At 34.9% G+C, this 18455-nt stretch overlaps 1 protein-coding gene and 1 non-coding gene across 2 annotated transcripts in view; one reads left to right on the top strand and one right to left on the bottom strand.

Annotated features, from left to right (window-relative positions):
- Lama2 (laminin subunit alpha 2) overlaps nucleotides 1–18455 on the bottom strand; it is a 556565-nt gene that overhangs the window by 513630 nt on the left and 24480 nt on the right. The gene's annotated exons all lie outside the window — the stretch shown is intronic.
- Nucleotides 15742–15868, top strand: LOC122103550. Its single transcript, XR_006146779.1, has one exon. It is a non-coding gene; the product is annotated as a small nucleolar RNA SNORA40 (small nucleolar RNA).

Genomic DNA, 18455 nt, shown 5'->3' with positions numbered 1-18455 from the left:
AATCAAATATTTCTCCATCTAAGCTATAGTCTGCTTTACTTACAATTTGTTGTATTGAACATTTTGTGGAAAGTTTTTAGGTTTCCAAGTGTTGCCAGCTTACTGACATGTCAAGAACAGCTGTCCAGATGTGGCTTCAGGAAGTTCCTGGGCCTCTTGTTAGCTGTATGACCTCAATCAAGCAGCATAATCTTTTTTCTTGTCTATAAACTAGGACAGTCACAATACCTACCTCTTTGGGGTGAATTATGAGGATACTGGGGACTTCAGTATCTTCCTGACACATTCTATAACCAATCAGTACAATATGCATGTACCAGCTTGTCTTTCAACAACAAGAATGAATAAGTCACTAAGCCCAAATATTTAATCTATGAGACACTACTAACATTTACAGGAAAGTGTATTGTTGTGTAGAAAATAAGTTGAGATATAAGCTCAAGTTACTCTAACAACTGCTCTGGTAAAATGCTTGTCCTGGGTTATTGGTACCTGGATAGCAAGACAGACAGGAGGAAAATGAAATAACAGGGCAGCTCTCCCAGCTCCCTGTGGTATTAGTGTGACAGGGATCCGATGGATGAGCAGGCAAGCTTCTTGGTCAGTGTAATGGCAATGATGCTGATTAAAAAGTGCGGAATGGAGAAGTGTGTGTAACAAATGTGTCTCATTGGCAAGTTTTCTTTGCCATAGGTGGAGCTTTACAAAAATTCCAATAGATGGTCACTGGAGGAAAAAGGCATAATTCAATACATGAAATGCACTTTTAATCCACACTTCTGTACAAGTGATGCACACACACACACACACACACATATATATATATATATATATGTATATATCCTATTTTCTCAGATATTTAAAGACAACTGACATATCTTTTCTGAGACTGCTCTTCTGTGTGATAAATACTCATGATCACAAATGACGTCATGGTACAAATTCTCATTGTCACATCCATTCTTTCCTCCAAAAGTAGTGCGCTTTCCTCTTTTCCTTTGCTATATGAGATTAGTTTGTAAAGATTTTGCTTAGTAAACTTATTTTTTTAAAAAAAGATAGCACAGGCTCGTCAGCTTTCAGATTCCAGAAAAGAAGTTTGAAAACTCAAGGGTGCATGTAAGAAGTCTGGGAAAATGTAGACTTCCACAAACTGCCTCCTCTTTACAGAGACTCTGGTTTTACCTACAGTGACTCTCACTCAATGGAATTTTCCTTTTTATCTTCTTAGTCTATGTATGCATATGTACTCATTTGGTGATATTTTTAACAATATTTTTACTATTTCTCCCTGATTAGTGTAGAAAAAAAACTTGTGAAAATCTCATTGCTCCTTACTCATTTGGAAATATGTGTGTGGGGAGGGGGTCTTGTACTATATATATATAGATAGATATACATACATATATAGTATATAGTATATATATATATATATATATATACTATATAGTATATATATAGTATGTATATATACGTAAATAGTATATGTATATATCTACGTATATATATATATAGTACACGTATATGTACTATATACATACATATAATGTGTGTATATACACACACATATAGTTTGCATTTAACAAGTGGCAGTAGACATGTCATTGAATGACAATGAACACAATTACAGGACACACTGTAGATATCTTGCACTGTGTGTGTTTCTCTGGACAGAGAAACAAACCACCCACTGATATCGCCAACATTTCTCTGCTCCCACTCTTTGCGGCAAATCCTGTTAATCCAGTAGGTTTCCTGTGGTAAAATCTCAGGCTTAACTCTAACCAAGGTAGTGATCAATGGAATAAAAACTTGTTCAATATGTTCCACAATGCGCAAATGAAAATTATTACAAGATTTGAAAATATCCAAAGCAATACAACATATTAACATTTCCATTAAATTCTAACTTTCCTAGCTAAACTTGACATTTTTAATGTTCAGAAGCATTAAATGAAGAAAGCAGCTATCTCAGTGTGACTGTATGAAAAAAGAATCTCCATGACAACATTATCAGACACACACATTCAAAAACTCTTAGAACTCATCTAAATAAGCCAATTCATAGTTTTTAAAATTAAATTAAAAATATTAATTTATTCTGCATTTTTAGCTCTATCCCTCTTATTTGCTTTTCCTTTTAAGATGACTACAAGAAAAACTGTTTCTCTAATCCTCAATAAAATTTCAATGAATAATATGTTAAATAACAAAAGAACAGATTCTTTTAAATGATATTGTAAGCATATTATTATAAAGAATTTGAGTGCACTTTGATTTTCAAGGATGTTTTTCAAATGTCTCCTAAAAAATAACTCAATTAAAAAAAAAAAATCCCAGAGAGCCACGTGGCGGTGGCTCACGCCTGGAATCCTAGCAACTCAGGAGGCTGAGATCTGCGGATTGGGGTTCAAGGTCATCCTCAGGCAGGACAATGGTGAGACTCTTCATCTCCAATAAACTACTCAGAAAATGCTGGAAAATGCTTTGTGGCTCAAGTGGTAGAGTGCTAGCCTTGAGCAGAAGCTCAGGGACAGGGCCCAGGGTCTGAGATCAAGCTGCAAGGCAAGCCCTCCGAAATAAAAAAATTCCCAGAAATAATAGATGGGATGAGTGAGTGACCAGAAAAGTGGATAAAGCTTAATGTCTAAGATAGGACTGGTTCTCCAGAACAAGCAGAGTGATAAAAGCAGAAATCATGAGAAGGTCTTGTTTGGTTTACTCTTAATTATATACTTTGGCATTTTTTTCTGAGCCTGTTTTAATGACGTTGCTTTCTGCTGCTCTTTAGTGGTAGTGCATTTTGAACAGAACTAAATTTAGACAGTGTTCTCTAGAGATGCTCTTTTCACGCCAAGATTAACGGAGGGCAACACCATTCTCCTTCATCATTTACCTCTGAACTCCTCAGTGACAGAGGTGTATAGGGGTGGTGGACTGACTAGCTGCAGAAGGCATTTGAAAAATCACTGTAAGCAGCTAAGACACACTGGGTACAGAGAAAAATGCAACCATATACTACATGAGAATATGCTCATATTCAGGCTATCTCTTGTTAATGAATCAATTATCACATTTCTCACTTCATTTACCATCTCCGTGATGCTTTCAGATCTAAGCTCATTTTATTTACAGCACATCATTTTCTGTTTTGTTTTTGAAACTTGAAAAATCACATTTTAAAATCTCTTTACTAAAGGTAAAGATATAATAAAATACAAATCCAGGTTTAATAGTTAGGGGAAATAAACTAAGTGACGATATACAAAATATTTCCAAAAAGCATGGACCTGATGTAATTGAGTAGCTCAAACTTCCTTCCTTATTCCAGATACTTTTTAAAAACATAAGTTTTCTGATTTAGCTTCCTCAATAGTCTTTGATTATGTATTAAATTTTCAAAACATCACAATGGTTTTGTCCTACTTTATTCTGTTTACCTGTGTTTTCCTAGTACCTACGGAGATTATGTGACTCAGAACTACTGGACTTTCAGTCAGTGCTTGTTGAAAGTTTGAAGGAAATTCAATTGGCTTAAATTTCTCTTTTTGACTCATGACTTTCAGTTCCCTTTCTCCACCCAAAAAAGCTTTTTCCTCCACTACTGCCCAGAGAAAATTCTCTTTCCAGGAAAGATATCCTAAAAGTCCATGCTTTTTCGATGCTATTGATCTTGATGTCTTCCGTTATGGCACGTGTGGTTCTATGCACATGCAAATACCATAAATATCTTATTGAGACTTTAAGACAATATTCTGCACATGGAACCTTTCATTCCATGTCTTCAGATTATGGAATTCTTTTTGTTTTACCTGCGGAGGTAACCAAATAGTTATTGTAGAATGCTATATGTTGTTTACTCATTGTGAATGAATTATCTATTTATTACTTCACCAAATATTCAGTCCTTCCAACAAATATTAGTTGTCTACAGTGTTCCAGACAACATCTAAAGGTTAAAGAAAGAATGATGGTAAAGGAAACAAAAATAGTCTTTGCCCAGTTAAAGAGACCTTGCCACAGAGAAGGAAGAGACATTAATCAACTCGTTCAATAGATCATTAATTCTCATCAATGACGAATGATAAAGGGAAAGGCCTAGAAAATACTAGTAGCCCTCATAAAGGAATGTGATATACTTGAGGTGCAGGAGACAGTCTGATGTGAACTCACAAAGGAAATGGCATTTGAACTTAAGTTTGAGAAATGAATAGGCTGGATAGAGGTGACCTTTTAAAGCAGTAAGAAGGCTCAGAGATAGGAGCTTTTTAACTTCAACATAGAGGAGTGGTAAACATCTCTGAATGGAGTGAAGATAACAGATTAGAGTGTGGAGGAATGGAAAGAAAAGTTTTTCAAGAGGGTAACAAGGGAGCTTGCTCAGAGCACACATGAGAAACTAAGAAAGGCACTCTGCCCATCTTTCTAATTTTTTTTTACAAGAAGTTGGCAGATAAGATAATGTAGGAATTGCTCATCTATTCTCTACCCAGGCTCCTTGGTAACTTCTTTTTTGTTGACCCTCCTCTCTGCCTTTGGCAATGACCCTACATTTTGGACTCTGCTTCCTTTCCAGAAGCCACCCATCTGTCTGTGAACTTTCAATGGATTTCTTTGATACTAAAATCTTTTCTGCTTCTTTCTGAAATACCTATGCTTTGCTTTATTCATACAGTACATACAGTATTTTGTATCTAATACTCTGGTAAGTCCAAAGGAAATAGATAATATAAAAAAAGATGCACTCTTTATGAATTCTAAATTAAATAAATCATATGATATTACAGGGCATTCTGTAACACAATGTATATTTATTGAACAACTATCATGTAGTAAGCACAGGTATTAACAACTATAAAGAAGAAAATTGTTGGTCTCCCAGTGCTTATCTCTGCTGGAGGAAGACAAAGATAATACATTGTGATAAGGGTTATTGCAGGAACAAGAACAAAACACTATTAATATCAATTATATAAAGAGGTTTTTCATGCATGAAAAACACCTCAAGCTTTTGCCAAACAAAATTGTGGAGGAAAGCTTTTCTATGCTAGACGATGAACATGTGAGAAATATAAGTGCAAGATGATGAAAACTAAAAATTTTGGAATCTTTGATTCTGTAAAAATAATGCTGGATGTAGGACAGGTGAGATTATATAAAGAAGAGGTTAGCAGCAAGAAAATGGATTAAAGACAGAAAAAGCACAAGTAAAAATTACTGGAACCTGGTCTATGATGAGGTAACAAGCAATTCAGGTAGAGAGATGAATGAGTTCACTGGGGTGTTGGGTCAGGCACCCGAGGTGATTACTGGAGATTGACCACCAACATAGAAAGCAATGCTCTTGTTGTTGATTCTGGAGGGGGCAACAATGCTGGACAAGGAATGTACTCATTATCTTACTCATGTAACTGCAACCCCTCTGTACAGCATCTTTATAATAAAATAAAATTTAAAAATGCCGATAGAACCAGGACTGCCCCTTCTTCACTTGTGGTATACATGCCCCATTTGTTAGGAAATGGAAAGGCTTGGAAAAAATTATATTAAGTGAAGTAAGCCAGGCCCAAAGAAACATAGGTCCCATGGTTTCCCTTATTTGCAATATCTAGTATAGGTATGAGTCAAGCGGAAAAAGTCAGATAATGTGATGTTAGGAAAACGAACCCTCAAATATGTATTTTAATGTTTTTGTTTCTTTCATGCATGTGTTTCTAATGCATTTATAAGATTATTTCTTTGTTGCTTTGTGTGTCCCTCCCCCACAGTGTAACCCCTGCTTTCACTATATTTGATGTCAGTATAACATGTGGAGGAGACGGGGACAAACAAGTCGTTTAAGGATTCAGGTGGACCTGTTGCAACAATGAGAAGTACAAAATGTCATGTCAAAACCAGCTTTACAATGTCGGTGGGGGGGGGGGGAGGGGGGGTATGATTGGGTGGGAGGGAGGGGGGAGGCTGGGAAGGGAGGTGAAGGGTAAACAAAGGAGGAGGATGCAATGCTTGGTAAGAAATGTATGCATTATCCTGCCCATGTAATTGTAACCCCTCTGTACAGTATGTTCTCAAATAAAATAAAATAAAATTTAAAAAAAAAAAAATGCTGGCAACAATGAATTGTCAACTATTTCTAATCAAAAGAAAAGAAGGAGAAAGACTATTTCTAAGATGATCCTCTGAAGAGTCTAAGTTGAAAACTCTAAAGCCCAGTATCTTAAACCATTCCCTACTTCTATGAAATTCAGGCACGGAACCTATGTAGGATGGCAGACATGGCAAAATGGTCAAGTTATTAAGCTATAAGGGACAAATAATCTTGTTTTTCTCTGGATCACCACATTCTAAGGAGTGACTGAAAGTGGTTCTTCATTTGCAACTTAAAGCAATAAGTCATTCTTTACAAGACTGTGGTATAGATTAAATGAATTAATCCATGTAATCAGTATTTAGGACTCAAAAGAACTCATGAAACACTAGTTCTAATACTGTGAATTATAGTAACTCCTACATACTATTTCATTTATCCCTAGAGACCAGTTAATGAATGAGGTTACTCTCACTAGAATGATCACTTATTTCCCCATTTATATAGATGAGGAAACAGGCTGAGAGCATTGAAGTGACTTGTGTAAGCTTTCTCTTTATATATTGCTAAGTGACAAGGCTGTAATTAGAACACAGGTGGCCTGGATATACAGGCAGAAATCTTAACCCCAGCACAAATATGTGGAAATTAAACAACGTTATCCCAAATGACCAATGGGTCAAAGAAGAAATCAGAGGGGAAATCAAAAATTATCCTGAGACAAACAAAATGAAAACACAGCATACCAAAACTTCTGAGATGCATAAAAAGCAGTTCTGAGTGAAGCTCATAGTGAAGAAATCCTACATCAATGAAACAATAAAGATCTCAAATAAACAACCCAACAATTATACCTCAAGGAATAAAGGACAAAGCAATGTTAGCAAAAGGAAGAAAATAATACAAAATCAGAGCACAAATAACTAAAACAGAGACAAAAAGATAACAGAGAAGAGCCATACTTTTTTCTTTTGTGAAAAAATAAAATGGTCAAATCTTAGCTTGATTTCATAGAAAAAAACCCTCAAAAAGAAAACTTATAAACCAAAGAGAAAATATTTTAAAAGAAACACAAAAGATCACAGAGGACCATGGTGAACAATTATACTGTGACTAGTTGGCTAATACAAACAAAATTGATAAATACCTAGATGCAACTTACCAATACTGTGTGATAAAGAAGACACAGAAAGACAATGAAAGAAAGAAAGAGAGAGAGAGAGAGAGAGAGAAAGGAAGGAAAGAAAGAAAGAGAGAGAGAAGAGAGAAGAGAGAAGCAGAGGTGGAGGGAGGGACAGAGGAAGGAAGGAAGGAAGGAAGGAAGGAAGGAAGGAAGGAAGGAAGGAAGGAAGGAAGGAAGGAAAGAAAGAAAGAAAGGGGCAGCCTGTGGACAGACAGAGTTGCTTCAGAGAGAAAACGTTCAGTAGTCAATTGTAAATTGTTTTAAGTCCTAGAAGGGATGTATAAGTAAGGATAACCAAAGCATAATTCAAAATTAGGAGACAGAGTTCACAAATGGGATCACTTCTTTCCCCATAATCATAGAACTAAGAGTGTGTGTGTGTGTGTGTGTGTGTGTGTGTGTGTGTGTGTGTGTGTGTGTGTGTGTGTGTGTGTGTGTGTGTGTGTGTGTCCTAGACATAAGCTGGATACTGTCCCTGAGGTTTTTTTATGCTCAAGGCTAGCACCCTACCATTTGAGCCACAGCTCCATTTCCAGCTTTTTTTTTTTTTTTTGATAGTTAATTGGAGATAAAAGTCTCACCAAGTTTCCTGCCCAAGCTGGCTTCAAACCATCATCCTCAGATCTCACCCTCTTGAGTTTCTAAGGTTACAGGCATGAGCCACCACGCCAGGCTCTTACTGCATTATTGAGCCAATAGAAAGTTATTGTATCATACTGGTCTCATATTCCTGGAAAAAATATAAACCATGAATTATAAAAATAATGTTGAGAGGAATTTGGAAGATTTTTTTTCCAGGAAGAAGGAACACTACTGTTTTTAAGAATTGAAATCAGTGAGAGCATTTTGAATCGTTCAGTTCAGGAGTCTCATGTTAATGTAATTTCACAGTTTTTATGCCACTCTCCTAGAAGTTCACCATGTAAATACAAGCAAGTTATTTGACCTCCACTGAGATAATTAAAAAGAATGAACTTTAATGATGATCTGATTCAAAATGTTTATAACAGTTTTTTTTCTTTTTTTAATTAAGAAAGACCTTTCCTTTCCTTTGGCCTCAGCATATACAAACATGAACTTTTAATAAACAATCAAGAGAAATTCTTTTCATGAAGATACACAGGCAAATTTCCTGAGCAAAATTTCAGTTCACAGAATCATCTTTCCTATCTATGCAGGTAAATGCGGAATGATTCATTACTCAACCCACATGCATTCAATTATTCTCCTAATGAAGTCAAGTATATGAAATGAAACCATCCGGGGAGTATTTTTCAAATCATTATTACCATCTGTTTGTGGATCTTGAAATCAATTTAGTAGGTCAAAATCAGTAATAAGGCAAAGAATATAAAATAGAAATACCAGAGAAGACTGAATGTAATAATTCTAAGTATTTATTCAAGATAATTTATGACATTGTTATTTTTATCTCTTTGTGTGGCTGTGTGCTTGGAATAGAGACACATAGTCACAATTTAAATTTATTTCCCACCAAGAAATATGTCTGAAGGCTACAGTTCTAGAAAAGCATGGCAAGAGAAGGATGACTGGCATAATGACCAAGGTATGATTTGGCCATTTAATAAAAGACCAATGTCAATTAGGGATTCCTCTCCATGCTCAATTTCAGTAGCTACACATCATTCTCCATCCAACAAAGCCCACCAGGTCTTTGTATCCTGCTGTGATCTGAATATGAACGATTTCCATGAGCTTATGCAGAAGTTTAATCTCCCAAATTTCATGTTAATGATTTTAAGAGTGTAGATACTTAACCTGACTTTGGTGTTCTGAGGCTGAGCGTCTGGGAAGTGATTATATTAGATCATTTCTTTTGGATAGAAACCCCTGAACTGATTCCTAGCAGCTAATAAGGAGAGGGAAAGAAACTATCTGTGTCCTCCACGTGATGTGATATAATGGAGAAGGCCTTGGCCTGAATCTGTGCCAATCTCTCTGGTATTATGAATTTAGATAAACGTCTTTTGCTTTATATAAAGTTTGTGTCAGGTGTTTTGTTACCATCATTCAAAGCTGACTATTCTAGGTCCACCTGCTCTCCAACTCACCATTTTGCTTTTGAGGATTTCTATACCAGAGGACAAATGTTTTCAAACTGCCTGTCAACTTTAATCAGATTCATAATCTACCTCCTTCATTTTCTATTGTGTCTTTGCTCACCATGCTTAAGTGTACTGGGATTTGTTCTACAGTTTTAGCAATAATACCACAACATTGCATCTGATGAATACCAAAATATTTTTTAATCTTAGCTTCAGAACCACACTGAATATTTCAAAAAGTAGGCTTTTTTCAATAGCATAGAGAAATTCTGGAAAAAAATTAACATCAAAAAGATTATAAAAAGTAACAAGCAGTGAAAATATTCACCATATGGTCGATAATATGGATATAATCTATATCATATTAATATAATTAACATATAAATATATATTATATATGCCTATATACTATATAATATATTATGTATATCTATATATAACTATAGATATATATACATCTATATATTTTACATATGCCTATATATACCTATATAGCATATAGGTATATAATGTAATTATAAATATATAATATATAAACATATACCTGTAAATATAATTTACATTATATTAAATATAATTTAATAAGATTAAGAACTGAGTAACGTTTATTTTGGATTTCTCTGGGTTGAAATAAGAAATTAGCAGGTCAAAACCTTGGGGTATCTGTCCTGAACATTAAGAGCAAGGATATGATAAAGACAACTGCACATTCATGTTCATTGCCACAGAGCCAAGGTATAGAAACAGCCCAGATGCCCCAAAATAATGAGTGGATCCAAAATATGTGGTTCCTATACACAATGTAATTTTACACAGCCATTAGAAAAATAATGTCATTTGCAGGGAAATGGATAGAACTAGAAAAAAATCACATTAAGTGAGGTAAGCCAAGACCAGAGATACAAATGGTACTTATTCTCTCTGATCTATAGAAATTAGATTTAAAATACACTGGGATATGATAAATTATATAGGATTCTAGCTACTCACCCACAGTGAGACCAAAAGAGAACACTCTTAGAAGAGGAACACAAAGGTGCAATGCCGACATGCCTCCTTATAGTTATATAAAATTATAGATATATATATAAAAATTAACTCCAAAATATAGGAAGAAAAGACCTCTTTTTATATTTTTTATTTTTATTTCTTGATGGTTGTCTTCTTTTCTTTATGTGTGATGTAGCCATGTGTATATCACCCGGAGGGTGGAAGGGAGGGTAGAGAACGTGAGGGAACTTGAAGGGAAAAGGGTGAAAACGTGCATCCGTGGAGCTCACTGGACACTGATGAGAGTGAATTATACAACTCATGGGTGGAGACAGGAGGGAGGGACTGGGAGAAAGAGAGGAAATAAGACACTGTACAAAAGGAAATGTATTCATTACCTGACTCATGTAATTGTGATCCCTCTGTACATCACCTCTTCCATAACAATAAAGTAAATTAATTATAAAATAAATGTCAAAACTTTTCCTCAGAAATTTTTATCTTGGGTTCACCCTAAATACTAAAAATGAATCTGATTGTTACTAAAGAATGCAAATACATGACCATCGCTGGGATTACAAATTCATACCATAATGTATTCTGATCCTTGAAATGGTAAACTGACCATTTCTAAAGAAAAGAAGTACGCCAGGTGCCCGTGGCTCACGCCTGTAATCCCAGCTGTTCAGGAGACTGAGATCTGAGGATCGTGGTTCAAAGCCAGCCCGGGCAGGAAAGACTGTGAGACTCCTATCTCCAATAAACCACTAGAAAACCGGAAGACACACACGTTCAAGTAGAACCAGTAACTTTTGGGTAAAACATTAAGGAAATAGTAAAGCTATTGGGTGGAAATCCTAAATTTGGTGGGTCATAAAAAAAGAAAATTCCACCAGAATGGCTCATTGTGGAAGGACTGATAGAGAATGTCAGCTCAATGAGAATTAAGTCAGAAAGAATATGGCAGAGAAAGACACAAAAGCCCAAGTCTTGTTTGGCCCCAGAAAGTATCCCTCCTCCATCCTTAGTTTCTTTCTACCTATTTTTGTAGCAGGATTTACACATTGTTGGACATATGGAACAAAATTTGCATTAATAAAGTATTTTTGTTAATGGATTAACTTGTACAATGGAAGACTATGTATGTGTGAAGGGAACTATGTGTATTATTTATTTAAAAAATAAATCTAATAAAAGAAGCATGTAGAAGCATTGATACATGGTTGGGTTTCCCTATAGTCTCTTTTAGCATGATATATAAGCAAAGATAGTAGTTCTAACCAAATATGCCACGTCCCTACACTTTTCATTTCCCTTGCAACTATTTCCACAGATATGTGTTTATGTGACCTCTGAACACCTGGAGTGTAGCTCCCCTCCTTTCTTCTCTGTCATTAAACATGAAAGACATTTGTTCAATTAGCAATATAACAAGGAAAACTGGGACCTGCACTCATCACTGTATGATTGAAAAATGGACAACTATGCAGTCAGCCCACCTAATTCCTAGATATATTATATGTGTTTTTGACCAAGCAAGTCAAAACTAAATTGATCAATAAAAATTTCTAAATATTTTTCCTTTAATTTCACATGTTGCAGCTTGGTTGATAGACAGAAGTTCTCAGCCAGTTCCTTGTTATCACCCATTGCGTTGAAATCATTGGAAGATCTAAGTGTTTTCCTGCTCTTAATTCTGTCAAAATCTCTTCCAAAGTAAATGGTGGCCAAAAGAAGGGTGAAAATGTGCTTCATTTAAGTGATAAAGTGAAAAGTTTAGATTTGTTGAAAGGTAGCACATCTTTAGTGGAAGTGGTGTCATATTTATGAGAAAATAAAGCAAGCGAACATAGCACAATGCTGAACTCTATACATTCTAGGCATTCATGGTTTTTCCTTAACAATAGTGTCCTTAGAATCATAAATCCATGGGTACTACTGGCCTATAATACTTTTTTTTTGAGGTTTTAGGGCTTATTTGTTTCTGCAGCATAGCTTGGTATTGATCAGACAATGACCATAGATGAGCAGCTGAATGATTGTGTTATTAAAAAAAAATAGCAGTAAAAAAATAATCAGTGACCTTGAGAATGTTCAGAAGACATTATGAAATTCAAATCCTGAATCCTTATTCCTTTAATCCTTCTACTATTTCAGTCTCCATTTTCTCCATACAAACATGTTGGTTATATTTTCTCCTTTATAACAACTATATGAGTTATCAAAGTAAATTACTACAAACTGAGTGGTTTGAATTAATTCTCTTGCATTTCTAGATGCCAGAAGTCCAAAATCAAACTTTCAGTAAGATTAGGTTCCATATCGACACTGTAATAAATAACCTTTCAAGTGCCTCCCCCCGCTCCTTTTTTAAAATTTCTGGTGATGACCAGTAATCCCTGTCATCCTTTGGCTTACCGATGTATCACTGCTCTCTCTCCCTGTATCTTTGTATTGCTTTTCTTCTAATAACTAAGAATCCCAGGCATACTGGGGTAAGCCCTTAATTTGATTATGTTACAAGGTTCTTCTTGGCAAAGAAGGCCACATTCAGAAGTACTGAGGGCTTGATGTTCAAAATGTCCTTTGGGGAGACACAATTCAACACTCAAAACCAGCTTACAAATAAAATGTCACTTCAGTTTCCCACCTTTATCTTCTGGAAGTAAATGTTATAAATTGAATTTAAACAGCCCTTACTTTTAGTCACCCTTTTAGAAATGGTTTTGTTTCATTTACTGTAACTGTTACCAATTTTTTAAAAAAGAAAAACATAATTTTAGACCAACACTTCAAATTCAAAGATAATTATTTTCTGCACTTACTGAAAATTATGTTACTATAAAAGATGTTCTAATAAGTTTGCACACTGCAGGCAAAATACAATCGTTTTCAGGCATTTCTGTGCCCCTGCCAAGATAAGTGCAAGCAACAGTATGAAGACAAGCTCAGATGGTCAGAAATGGAATGTAGGTCTCCATCCAAATTGTCAGTTCAAGGCCTCTTAGGGTTTTTCTCTTACTAGTTTCCTCTCTTGACATTCAAGACATGGTACATTTCTGGTCTTTCTCTCCTTTCCTCTTTATTATTTCAGTGCTTCATAGTCCTTTGACACCTTTGCTGATATAAAAAATCAAAAGCAGATGAGACAGTGTACAAGCACTCTGAAGACTTTTGCCTCAACTCACAAAGCATGCACTTGAATACACACAAGTTAACGATATCTATATAATCAATACTCATGAAGTCCTTAGGATACCTTGGTGAGTAAATTGACTGTCTTCTCTTGCCACAATTTACATTTTTAAGGGGAACACAATGTTAGAATACACAGACAGCTGGGAGAAGGATTTAATTAGAGTAAACTTGGGGACAGAAAATAGAGAAGTTCAAAGTGGTTTGGAGATTAGCACATGTTTCATGTAATCGTAACAATTGTGTGCATTATTCAGGTTTACATAAGGGTGTTTCAGGTAGTAGAAATGCAGTGGCCTCGGGCTCAGCACTGAGAGACTATGACACATCTCAAATCCAAAGGAAATCAGAATGGCTTTAGATTAGATTATCAAAAATGTGGTGAGCTATAAGGCTGGAAAGAAAGGTTCATGAACCTTATAAATAAGGTATTTATATAATTCATCTCCCAAACAAGCCCTTCTAAGAATAAAAAGAAGGCACTATTATTCATGAAGCTGAGCAACAGGTATAAGCCAGTGCTGTCAGCCTTAAATTAATCACATTGATAGAGCTTGGATTTTATACTAAGGTCAATCAGGTGTCAATACCATATTTTATAAAGAGGAAAGGCTCAATATTATCTTAAGAGGTTCAGCCCACTCCACATATTGCAAACAAGTGAACAAGGCTAAATCAGAAGCAAGAAGGCCCATTAAAAGACATTGTGGTGATTTTTAATCATTGAGATCGTGACGATCTGAATCGTGGTAACAGCTAGGAAACTGTAAGAAAATTGATGAAGTAATATTAATTTAACCACACAAAATTGCTACAATTCACCATTTTGAACCTACAAAAATGGCAATTTTGCAACCTCAAAGAACTGATTTTTTAAAGAAAACTGATTGATCAAAATATTGAACACAATATTATATTAGATGGTAGCAATATGGTGATAATGACAATAATGATGATTACTGCATATTGTCATTATCCAGATCAACAAAGCTGTACATTAGAATTCCAAACACGAAGCACTCAAAATCACTATCTCTAGAGATATCAAGAGAATAAGCGATCATATCTGGATCATGCATAAATAGCACAGGTAGAGAATCATTCCCCCAGAAAACAATTTATGTGAATTCCTTGGGGTTCACAAAGGAGAAAGATGCAGAAAAACTAAGTCATTTGGCCATCTGACCAAACAAAGTAGTCAGTTCAGTTGTGAGATATCACCCAAACAGATCAAAGTGATGGACATAGGGAAGACACTATGGATCAAGTAGAATGCATGGTTAAAGTTAATGCTGAGTTTATTCTGGAGGAAGTGAATCTATGCCAGCAGACGCCTGATCTCCACTATTTGACACACTCAGAGTACACTGCCTATGTTAATAAATCTGGTCAAGATCCAAAATGCATACCACCCTGTTCTGATATCCTGGTGTTACACATGTTCACTCTTGCATGCAAATTCCATCTCAGGAGAATGAACGGGAAGATTCACTTTGAACTAATTTGATTTTAAATAGCAAAGTTGCCAAAAAAAAAAAGCTACTTTATTGGGATGAAGTTAACTGAAAGAATCTAGATGAAGTTGCATACCCTAAGGAAACTTGAGGCTCAGAGTTGTAGATTAAATTCTAAACTAAGAATTTTTAAGTACAACTTTGTCACAACACTGTGAATAGTATGACTTGTTAGGTACAATAGGGATGATGATGAAGAAAATTCTTTGGTTTCTGGCTGGACAAAGATGTGGGTGACTGATTTCTAGGTAATGTACATTGGAGGAGAACTGAATTGAAGTAGAAGATAATAAGTTGTTTGACATGTGATAAATTATCATTTCAATTTTTCAGTTTCTTTTTTACTGACCACAGATATATTTTAAAAAAACTTTCAGCTAAACACAACCCTTACTGGTGTAAAAAAAATATGTTCATTATGGGAAATTTTACCTTAATCTCTGTACTAAATTTTTTCAAATATTTTTGATCAAGAACAGAAGTCCTACTTCACTGTTAAATTATAAATTTAGAAAACTTACAGTAACAATGGTAGTGTTTGGGTAAACATCATTATATTATTAAAAATAATTACCTTTCCTTACTTCTGGAAATTTCATCTACAAGCATACTCTTAAAATCAAAAAGTACAAAACAAGGAGCACTTGTGTTTGTGTGTATGTGTGTGTATGTGTGTGTGTGTGTGTGTGTGTGTGTGTGTGTGTGTGTGTGTGTGTGTGTGTGTGTTTTAATTTGTAACAAAACCTTACAGACAGGTACAAACAGTAAATCCTCTTTGCAACCCAGAACTCATTGCTGGTATGAAATTTTGGTACATGGAAGAAGAAATATGATTTCTACAACATTTGGCATTGTTAGGGTTTGTTAACACACAGGTTGCTCTTGAGAATAAAGTTGACTTAAAAGTCAAAAAAAAGTATAAAACAAAAGCTACATTTTCTCATCACATTCTGCTTACCAATACCACTCTATAACAATAAGTATAAAGTAAAGACAACCAAGAGAAACTGGAGAATAGGAAGATTTATTTTATTTTATTATCTTTAGATGTACAAGGGGGTTTCAACTCAACATGACGATCTATGTGCACAATGTTTCTTGATCTAAATTGCCCATTCTATCCTTCTCTCCCTATCTGTCCAAACCCTACCTATCCTTTAAAGTTCCCTATTTCCATTTTAATATATGTACATTGAGTATTGTGACTATATTATCCTATCAGTCCTGTAAAAAGTCATTTAAAGGGAATTAGCAGAAAAGAAAAAGAAAAATAGATGTAAAAATTAGAATAACACTTAAATTTGCACACAGAAAAGGAGTTGCAGGAAACTCAAATTTTCTGGAGAAGAAGTGTGCACATGTTAGTCTGTGTTCTCATTTCACCTTCCTATGGTTCCATATACAATCTGTGAGCCCCAAAGCAAGCAAGGGGAACATTTTTCCACAGAGGTTCAGAAGCAATGGATAAAGATATTACTTTAATTTAGGTTTTGTGGCATAATGGACAGAAAAAAGAAAGTAAAATGAAAAAGTAAATGACTTTCAGTTGTAAGCTGAAAATACAGAACAAACTTCTACACAGCAAAAATCAAAGAGAATCAATTCTACATAAAATAAACTTTATTAAATTCTAGGGTGGACTGATAGAAAATTCTTCTTTATCTCTTGTTTACATATGCTTTATTTACGTATTATTAAGACATTTTTGTTGGCCTTTTTTCACATTCACACACACATACGTGTACGTACACTGGTTCTCTCTACCTTCCCAGTCACAGGTTTCAATTTCATGTTCTAAAAATAGGAAGGATAGTAAGATATATTGAAGAGAAGAAAAATAAATATAATAAAAATGACTATGAAGACTAAATAAGATTCAGGTGGACTGAGCTATATATAAGGGGGAAATCCTAAAATCAAATATAAAGATTACATTCTTTTAAAAAAAGTTAATACTTCTCCCTTATCCTAAACCTAATGCTTGAATGTTTTCATTCTCTATACCTCATGCCAACAGATTCAGTCTTAAAGATCTTACCATTTGCATTGTAACTTACATAAATCATTCTCACGAAAACAAAGAACAGATACAGCTTGAGAAACAATTGGTTTTAGATTAAATGACTGTTCAGTTGAATGCTTAAATGGAAGAGAAGCTATGTGGGTATATTCTGGTTCATTCCTAGCTATGAATCATGGGTTTACTTCATAGTCAGCAGTGCAATGACACTAAAAGCTTGTCTGAGCTGTGGGATGCCTCTGAATTTCTCCATGTCTTCATTATTCAAGAATTAGTTCCCTAAAGAAAAAGACCTCAAGGTTCTGCACAGCCAGATTCTAGCATAAAACATAGTCACTGGATTAGGACAATGCAATTGTAACAAAAGAAAAACTTGAAGTAGTAATTATTTTACAAAAGTAGTATTCAACTGGCATGACCAATTACAAGAGCATTTCTACCATTTCACAAAGAGCCAATACCCGGTTAGGTAGGCACATATTAGAAGCATAATATTTCAACTATCAATTGTTTCAGTTGCTAAAATTAGAATTTATAGTTAACATTCTATGAATTACATTTTCTCTAGAGTGCATACAAAGCCAAAGAATGGGTCTATAAATCAATAGAATTTAAGTTTAAAAAGAAAAAAAATGGCTATGGATCAAAATTTCTGATCTCCATCCTTATACCCACCATGGCCACTGGAAATTTTGTCACTTGGCTATTATCTGCCCAAGGAGGGCCATGAAAGCACTATGGAAACTTGACATGGTAAGCAAGACAATCCCCACAGGAGTCAAACTAGCTGCAAAGAAGAATGATACAGCAGTTAGATAACACAATACCAGCCAACCTGTCAATAACACAGCATCAGGCACAGGTGCAATTAAATACCCGAATTTCAATGAAAATCATACTTAATTTTTTTCACAATAGTGACTATTTAATTATAACATTCATCTTATTTTGGAATTAAAAAGAAGACAAACTCTCTCATCATCCGTACTTGATGGACTAGGGCCAAATTATTGAGTTTATTCTTGATCCCATTCTCTAATTGAGATCTTTCCACAAGGAACAATTATAGTGTTCACTACAAATACCCACTTAAAGACTTGGTTTTTATATTGTGGCCTCAGAGGTCCATTTTTAAGCTATAAAATAGCTGGTAGACTATCTACTTACATAAACAACATGCCAAATTGTGATACAATTCTTGTCAGACAATGTATTTCTCACTGTTTAAGTAATACTTCATGGAGTGGAGTTATACAAGACATTTGCCAAGTTTACCTGCCGAGAGACACACTTCAATAGTTCTCACCCAGCGGGATGGCATTTATCATTATTCAAATTTAGCAGAAAAGAAAAGGTTCCGATGTTTTTGACATTATAACTGGCTTCTGGTAAACTGCTG

The sequence above is a fragment of the Dipodomys spectabilis genome, unplaced genomic scaffold (assembly GCF_019054845.1).
Source record: "Dipodomys spectabilis isolate Male_0828 unplaced genomic scaffold, ASM1905484v1 ptg000001l, whole genome shotgun sequence".
Taxonomy (NCBI): Eukaryota; Metazoa; Chordata; class Mammalia; order Rodentia; family Heteromyidae; genus Dipodomys; species Dipodomys spectabilis.
Note: the sequence above shows the minus strand (reverse complement) of the source record. Positions and strands in the feature narration are given on the sequence as shown.